The following is an 8199-nucleotide window of genomic DNA, read 5'->3' as shown; positions in this document are numbered from 1 at the left end:
AACTAGTACTAAAGCTAATAGGGGTCTGTGCTACCATTACATCCCCCACACTAGTTGCTATGAGGAGTTTCCATTATGTGCACAAACTCAGTCTTAACTTTAACCTTTAAATCTTACAAAGTTTCCTCAACAAAAAATTCATATGAAATATTTGACATTTCTTTCCAGGAGTTATGTATTTGCCCTCCTGCACATTTACATCAGATCTAGGAACAATTGCTAAGCACAGGTAGAGCTGAAAATAGGCGTCGTGTTTTTTTGTATTAAAATAAAAACAATTCGGTTTATATCAAGGGGCGAGATCTGATTTTCATTTGTTTTTAGTCTGTGTATGTGTTATATTCCGGTATCATCGTAATTTATTTCATTTTTTATTTTCAATGTAAAAACAAAACTTCAAGGGGCTGCCCAAGCATCTCCCAGCAGTAAAAAACTAACAGCATCTGCATAAGGCCCCCTTCACACATCCGTGTCTCCGGTACGTGTGAGGTCCATTTTCACATGTACTGGAGACATGGGCACACGTAGACACATTAAAATCAATGGGTTTGCACACACCTTTGTGTTTTCACACAAATTGTGTGGAGCATATGTGTGTCCATGTGCTCCACACGGCGACATGTCCGGACGGGTGTCACACGGACTGCATACTGATGGGATCCGTGTGACATAAGTGTGGCACGTACCGGAGAAAACCACGTGTTTGAGAAATAAAAGTTTAATTGTATACTGCCTCAAACGGCTGCCCTACACAAATGGCTTCCCCTATTTATACCCCTAATTCACTACTCCACCTCCTTGGGATCTCCGCCTTTGTTTTAATCCCCTCCTTCTCTAGGCCTAACAAAACTCCTAAACCCTGTATTATTTGAAATTTCCCCTATACTTGAAAACCCTTAAGCCCTGTATTATTTAACCCTTTCATTCCCGTCCAACCCTATCACGGCGGCCTTCCCTCTAGGCCGTGGCCTAAGTCCGGCCTTACTGATTGGGTCTCCGCCAACATATAGTCAGCCATGAACAGATCAGTTCCGGAGGAGGGAGAGGTTTATTTTTATTTTTATCTTTTTATTTTTTGCACACACTACACCTGATAGCCCAGATTTTACTCCCAATTGGAGCCGTTCAAACACCGCAAGCAGCTCGCACTGGGCTGAGCACCGAGCGTACCTGAGCACAGCAATGCTCACTTGAGTGGTTTATATACATAAAACACCTGAACGACAAACGCGAACACTGATTTTTTTTGTAAAATATGATCGCTGAACTGTACATCTCTAATCACTGACCATTTGCCTGAAATCAGACCAATTTATGACGTCTTTAATTTTTTTTTTACTCAGGTTACGTGAGTAGCCCTGCAAAATAGAATGTGTCAGTGTGCTGTCAGTGAAAAACACTCAACACAAATACAGTGGAAGTTTGGATTACGAGCATAATTGGTTCCGGGAGTCTGATCTTAAACCAAGTTACTCTTATATCAAAGAAAATTTTCCCATAGGAAATAATTGAAACACAGACAATTCGTTCCACAACCTAAAAATATTTACTGTATTTATACAAACTTATTACAATAATACAAAATATTGTACTGTATTCATATAAAGTTATTACAGTACACTAATACAAAATACTGTACAGTAAAAACAAATTAAACTGCACTTTAGCTTACAATAAAATTGTTGGTGTGCGGGAGGTACAATACAAGCAATGTGCTGCACTGGTTAGCAGAAAGAAAGTGCAATACTGTATCCACAAATGTAAATTGATAGACATGCTATATAGTATATACTGTACTGTACAATGGTATAGAGTATACAGTACATATGTACAGAAAGTTACCTCCAGAGCGGGTCACAGCGCGGTGAAAGGACAGAACCGGAAGTGTGCACGGTGAGTATTTGCTCTTATTGCAAAGCATTGCTCTTAAACCAAGTTACAAATTTGTATAAAGCTTTGCTTGTCTACCAAAACGCTCTCAAACCAAGTTACTCTTAATCCAAGGTTCCACTGTAATAGTATTGCCATCTTACACATTCATGGTATTGCCACAGGGTTTGCTTAAATATGTGTGATAGATGTGGGTCCCAAAATTGGAACCCGGATGGCTCTCCACAATGGAAACCGGTAGTTCGCTGCCATCGAAGGAAGGCTATGTGCCCACGGGACAATGTACCTGCTGATTTTGCCGCGGAAAACCTGCGGATTTATCTGGATTGTCAAGATAAATCTGCGGGTTTATGCAAGTACAGACACTCCCCATGTTATCCTATGGGACTTGGGGAGTGCTGTATAAATGGTGCGGTATCTGTGGCTGCAGAATATGCTGCGGATGTCCCGCAGCCGCACGTAACTGCATGTGTCGTGGGCGGAGGAGGGGACGCTGCGCTCTCCCACTGCTCGGGTCCGGCTGCCGCTGTTGCTGCGGCCGCTGCTGCTGCTCGGTGGTGGCTCGAGTGGTGGGCCGGATCCCGGGGACTCGAGCGGCGCTCCTCGCCCCTGAATGAAAAGGGAAGGGATTGGTTGTGGAGGTTTTGATTATGGATATTGTCCGTGACGCCACCCACGGTTGTGGTGATTTTGGTGACACCACCGCTGCTCTAGACGGGGATCCCGGGAGCAGTGACTGGGAGCAGCTTTGTTGTTAGTTCTCCCCTCCGTGGGTAGGGGGGTTGGTTGTCCCGGGGCCCAGTGATGGGGTAGGGATGGATGGCAGGCAGGTTACGGGGCCTGGGGAGGTGCAGGGTCGCGGGGGCAGCGCTGTGCCGCACGGCACGGTGGTACTCACTCAGCCAATGATGAAGACACAGTTCTCGGTAAAACACACGACTGGATGGACGGGTCCCACAGACGGCTGCGGTGTTGTTGCTCCCAGCAGGTTGGTGGCAACTGCCTTTCCCTGCACCTAAGATGTCTGTACGGTTCCAATGGGTTCCCACCGGTAACCCGCTCCCCGGCTTGGATATTGGCCGGAGGAGCCCCTTTTGCCCGCAGGCGCTGGCCCTGAGAAACGGTTGCCTTGGCGGTGGCGGTGTCTCTCTCACTCGGTTGGACTGTTGCCTTCTGTCGGGACTTGACTGTTTGGAAACCCAGGAGGTCCCCTTCACTAACGGATTCGGCAAATTCATGGCGATTCCTAGCCTTGCCGGGGTCCGAAAAGCCCCTGCCAGATGGTGCTGGCTTCTCTTTGTGTTCCGGTCCGGTACCGCCGGGCCACCGCCCGTCCATGGTCCTCACGGTAGACTCCAATCGGCCACTCCTGCAGACGGTCACCACCGTCTGCCAACCTTGCTGATCTGTCCGGGCCACACACCCGGACCAACTTCAGGCTGCTTAGCTGTCACTTTTCTCCTCTCTCAACACTTTTCCTCCTTCCACTTTTGCTGTCAAAACTAGACTCCCTGGTTTTCCCGCCTCCAGGACTGTGAACTCCTCGATGGGCGGGACCAACCGCCTGGCCCACCCCCTGGTGTGATCATCAGCCCCTGGAGGAAAGCAAAAAGGGTTTTGTGTTCTGGCTTTGGTGTGCCTGCTGGGAGTGTGGGGTGTGTGGGTGTTGTGCTCTGTGGCCCCTGGCTTGTCCAGGGCGCCACACATGTCAATTATTCATGCGGAAATATCTGCGGAATTCCCGCCTCTCCACTATGGAGATACAGGGCGGGAATTCCGCAGGCATTTCCGAACTTGTCCCTCGGGTTTACCGCAACAAAAATGCTCGAATCCTGCAGCAATGGATAGCTGCAGATTCCGGGCAGCAGCTGCGGTAAACCTCCGGAAAAGTCCGCGGGTACGTTATCCCGTGGGCACATAGCCTAAAGATGTCCACGCATGCACAGCTCTCTCCATTCGTTTCCATGAGAACTCTAAAAATCTCAGAGCAAGCAAAAGCTGTTTTAGGATATGCGCGGACGCTGCGGATTTACCGTGGATTTTACAGCGGAGTTGCCGCGGATTTGCTGCATAGAATGTGTCTAATATTTCTGCAGTCATTCTCCAGCAAAACCTACTGTATGGGTATAAAAAAATGCTGGAAACATACTGCGTTTTTTTTTATACCAGCGGATTTACCTGCGGAATTTCCGCTGCGGAATTAATGAGCATGTTACTTCTTTTCTGCAGTTACCTGCGGTTTTTGCCATAGATAATGGTAAAAATCCGCAGGGACCAACCTGCGGAAAAATGGCAGCAAATCTGCACCAAAACCGCACCAAACCACGGAAAAACTGTATGCAGATTTTGTTGCGGTTTTGGTGCGTTTTTAGCTGCAGGTGCGGGATTTTTTCAGAGGGTCCGGATTTTCCTTAAGAAAAAGTCAATTCCTAGCACGCACACGGCCATAGGGTATGTTCACACAACATCTTTTTCAGGTGGAACCCACCTGAAAAAAACGTGATAAAACCGTTGCAAAAAAATGCACAGCAATGTAACAACACCATTGCTGTGCAAATTATCAGTCCCTTGTTATGCCATATGCACATGTTGAGGATTTGGTGAGTTATTTACTTCAGTATTTGTAAGCTAAAACCAGAAGTGGGTAAAAAACTTCAAAAGTGGCACACCTGTTTCTATTAGGGTATGTGCACACGTTTTAGATTAATGCAGAAATTTTCTGCACCTAAGGCCTGTTTCACACGTCAGTGATTCTGGTATGTTTGTGCTTTTTTTTAAACGTACCAGAATCACTTGTGGCTCCCTGGACAAGCCAGGACATCACAGGTACTGCAACAACACACCCCACACCTCGGTTAGGAACACTGAAGTCAAACAGAAACCCTTGTTGCCTCCCTCCAGGGGCTGATGTCCACACCAGGTGGGGCGGAGCCAGGCGGTTGGCTCCTCCCACTGAGGAGTTCACAGTCCTGGAGGCGGGAAAGAAGGGCAGTCGAGTTTGGAGAGTAGAGAGTGAGAGTCAGGGAAAGTGGTAGTGGAGGAACTGACTGGCCGTGTCCGGGTACGTGGCCCGGGCACCTGACAGCAAGGTTGGCAGACGGTGGTGACCGTCTGCAGGAGAAGCAGATTGACGCACAACTGTAAGGACTGGGGACAGGCAGTGGCCCGCCGGTACCAGATCAAGGAGCGAAGAAAAGCCAGCATCATCCGGCAGGGCCTACGGACCCCGACCAGGCTAGGAGTCGCCGTTAAACCGGTCAAATCCGTCAGCGACGGGAACCTCCGGGGTTTCCCAGCAATAAAGACCCGACTGAAGGCAACCGTCCAAACCGTGAGGGAGAGAAAGCTACCGCCAGAGCTAGAGCTCCAAGGGCCAGAGCCTGCGGGCAAACAGGGCTCCCTTAGCCAACCTACCGCTAGGGAGCGGGTTACCGGTGGGAAGCCATCGGGGCCGAGAACATAACACCGGTGCAGGGAGAGATGTCGCGGGCGGGGAGGAGGGTGTCAGCACACCGCGCTCACCCCTTCTGCTCGGGTCCGGCAGCTGCTCAGTGGTGGCTCGAGCGGTGGGCCGGATCCCGGGGTTTCTCGAGCGACACTCCTCGCCCGTGAGTGAAAGGGGGGTTTTGTGGTTGGGTGTGGGGATTGTTATAGTTCGTGATGCCACCCACGGTTGTGGTGATTTCACCACCGCTGCTCAATATGGGGATCCCGGGGATGGTGATGCGGAGCAGCCAGTTGTTGTGTTGCCCCTCCGTGGGTAGGGGTTGGTGATCCCGGGGCCCGGTGATGGGGAAGTAGGTGCGGGGCCTGATGGGCGCAGGGACGCGGGGGGCAGCGCTGTGCCTTGCGGCACTGTGGTACTCACTCAGCCTGAGACACGGACACAGTTTGTACGGTAAACCAAACGGCTGGTAGGACGGTCCCACAGACGGCTGCACCTGCACTCCCGGTAGGTGACGGTGATGTCCCTCTTCCTTGCACCTATGTTTGACTTGTGGTAGCGGTGGATTCCCTCCGGTTACCCGCTCCCCGACTGCAATCTGGGCCGGAGGAGCTCTACACTTTGCCCGCAGGCGCTGGCCCTGAGAAACTGGTGCCTTGGCGGTGGCGGTGTCTCTCCGTTTCAGGTTGGGCTGTTGCCTTCAATCGGGACTTGGTTGTTGGGGGATCTGCGTCCCCGTCACTGACGGATTCGGCAAATTTGGCGACTCCTAGCCTTGCCGGGGTCCGAGAGGCCCCTGCCCTGGTGCTGACTGTCCTTCGGAACACTGCTCCAGACCACCGGGCACACAGCCAACGGGGTCCTTCCAGGAACTTCCAAACGGTCCCCCTCCAGACAGTCACCGCCGTCGCTGACCTTGCTGATCTGGCCCTACACAAAGCTGGACCCTTCAGGCTTTCTTTCTTTACTGTCACTTCACTTGCTTTCCTCCTTTTCCACTTTTCTTCCTTCACTTTCACTTAGCTGTTTACTTTTGCCCTGTCTAGGCTTCTCCTCCACTCCTTCTACTTCCTCCTCCCTGACTAGACTGCCTGGTTTTCCCGCCTCCAGAGTTGTGAGCTCCTCGGTGGGCGGAGCCAACCGCCTGGCCCACCCCCTGGTGTGCATCATCAAACTCCTGGAGGAAGGCAACAAGGATTTGTGGTTAGCATTGATGTGCCTACCTGGAGTGTGGGGTGTTGTGACCCGTGTCCCCTGGCTTGCCCAGGGCGACACAGAGACCGTTACCGCCAACCGACCGGGAGTGACCGCCACAGCCGCCTGTGGGACTCGTCCATCCAGCCCTTTGTTTTACAGGAGACTCCGTGTGCGTTACTGGCTGAGTAAGTACCACCGTGCCGTCTGGCACTGCGCTGCCCCGCGACCCTGCACCTGGCCAGGCCCCGCAATCCACCAAACAGACAATAACTCCGGGCCCCGGGACTACCAAAATCTCCCTACCCACGGAGGGGAGAGAAACATCCCAGCTGCTCCCTGTCATCGCTCCCGGGATCCCTGTACATAGCAGCGGTGGTGCCCCAACCTCACCACACACCGTGGGTGGTGTCACGAACCGACATCCCAAACCCCAACAAACTACCCTTTTCACTCACGGGCGAGGAGCGCCGCTCGAGTCCCCGGATCCGGCCCACCGCTCGAGCCACCGAGCAGCAGCAGCACCGGACCCAAGCGTGGTGAGCGCAGTGTCCCCTCCCCGCCCGCGACACACTGACATACGCAGACCCATTATAATGAATGGGTCTGCTCACACATTAGTGATTTTTCACTGCACGTGTCTCCGTGCGGCGTACCCGCGTGTCCGTGATTGCCGCACGGAGACATGTCCATTTTTTTCTGGCATCATTGATGTCCCACGGACCACGCAGTGGTGTGGTCCGTGAAACACGTGCCAGAAAAAAACGTGCTTTTAAAATATAAATCATTTTTACTCAACCGGCTCCAGCGATGTCCTCTGCAGCCCGTGCAGCCTGCTGCTTCTGAGCCGGCTCATTACTGTCGCGCATATTCATGATGAACGACACAGCCGACCCGGAAGCAGCTGCTGCGGGGGTCAGCGCCGGCCGGATGCTGCACCGTGGGAGCGATCAGCACCATGGAGAGCGGGAGCGCACACAGATGAGTTAATCTCTAAGTGCAATCACGGGCCACGGAGAACGGAGCCCGGATTGCACTTAGACAACCCACGTGTGCCGTGATTCACGGCACACGGAGGGACATGTGCGTGTTTTACACGCCAGTGAAAAACGTCAGTGTGTTTCACTGACGTGTGAAATGGGCCTAAAACACACTTTGTGGCAGAAAAACACACCAAAAAATGCCTGTGTTTTTGGTGCGTTTTGGTGCTTTTTTTGTGTATTAAATGGCTGGAAGTGCTCCAAAACGAAGGAACAAAAATGCACAAAGAATTGACATGCTGCTTCTTTTTTCTGCACCCAAAACTGCAAGGAAAAAAGAAGCAACGTACGCACAGCACTTCAGTATACTCATAGACTTTGCTGGGAGAAGGAAACACATGCAAATCTGGGCAAAAAACTGCACCAAAAAAAGCATAAAAAACCCACAATGTCTGCACACAGCCTATACTTACACGTACTCTCCAGTACGTGTTTGGTCCGTTTTCTCACGTACCGGATACATGGGCCCACGTAGTCCCATTAAAATCAGTGGGTCTGCGCTCACAGGCGTGTTTTGCAATGGACCGTGGGTCCGTGTGGAGCATACATGCGCCCGTGTGCTCCACACGTAGACATGTCCGTTTTCCTCCGGCATTACGGGTATCACACGAACTGCACGAATGTGATCCA

The sequence above is a fragment of the Anomaloglossus baeobatrachus genome, chromosome 6, assembly GCF_048569485.1.
Source record: "Anomaloglossus baeobatrachus isolate aAnoBae1 chromosome 6, aAnoBae1.hap1, whole genome shotgun sequence".
Classification (NCBI taxonomy): Eukaryota; Metazoa; Chordata; class Amphibia; order Anura; family Aromobatidae; genus Anomaloglossus; species Anomaloglossus baeobatrachus.
The sequence above is the reverse complement of the archived record's forward strand: the minus strand, read 5'-3'. Positions refer to the sequence as shown.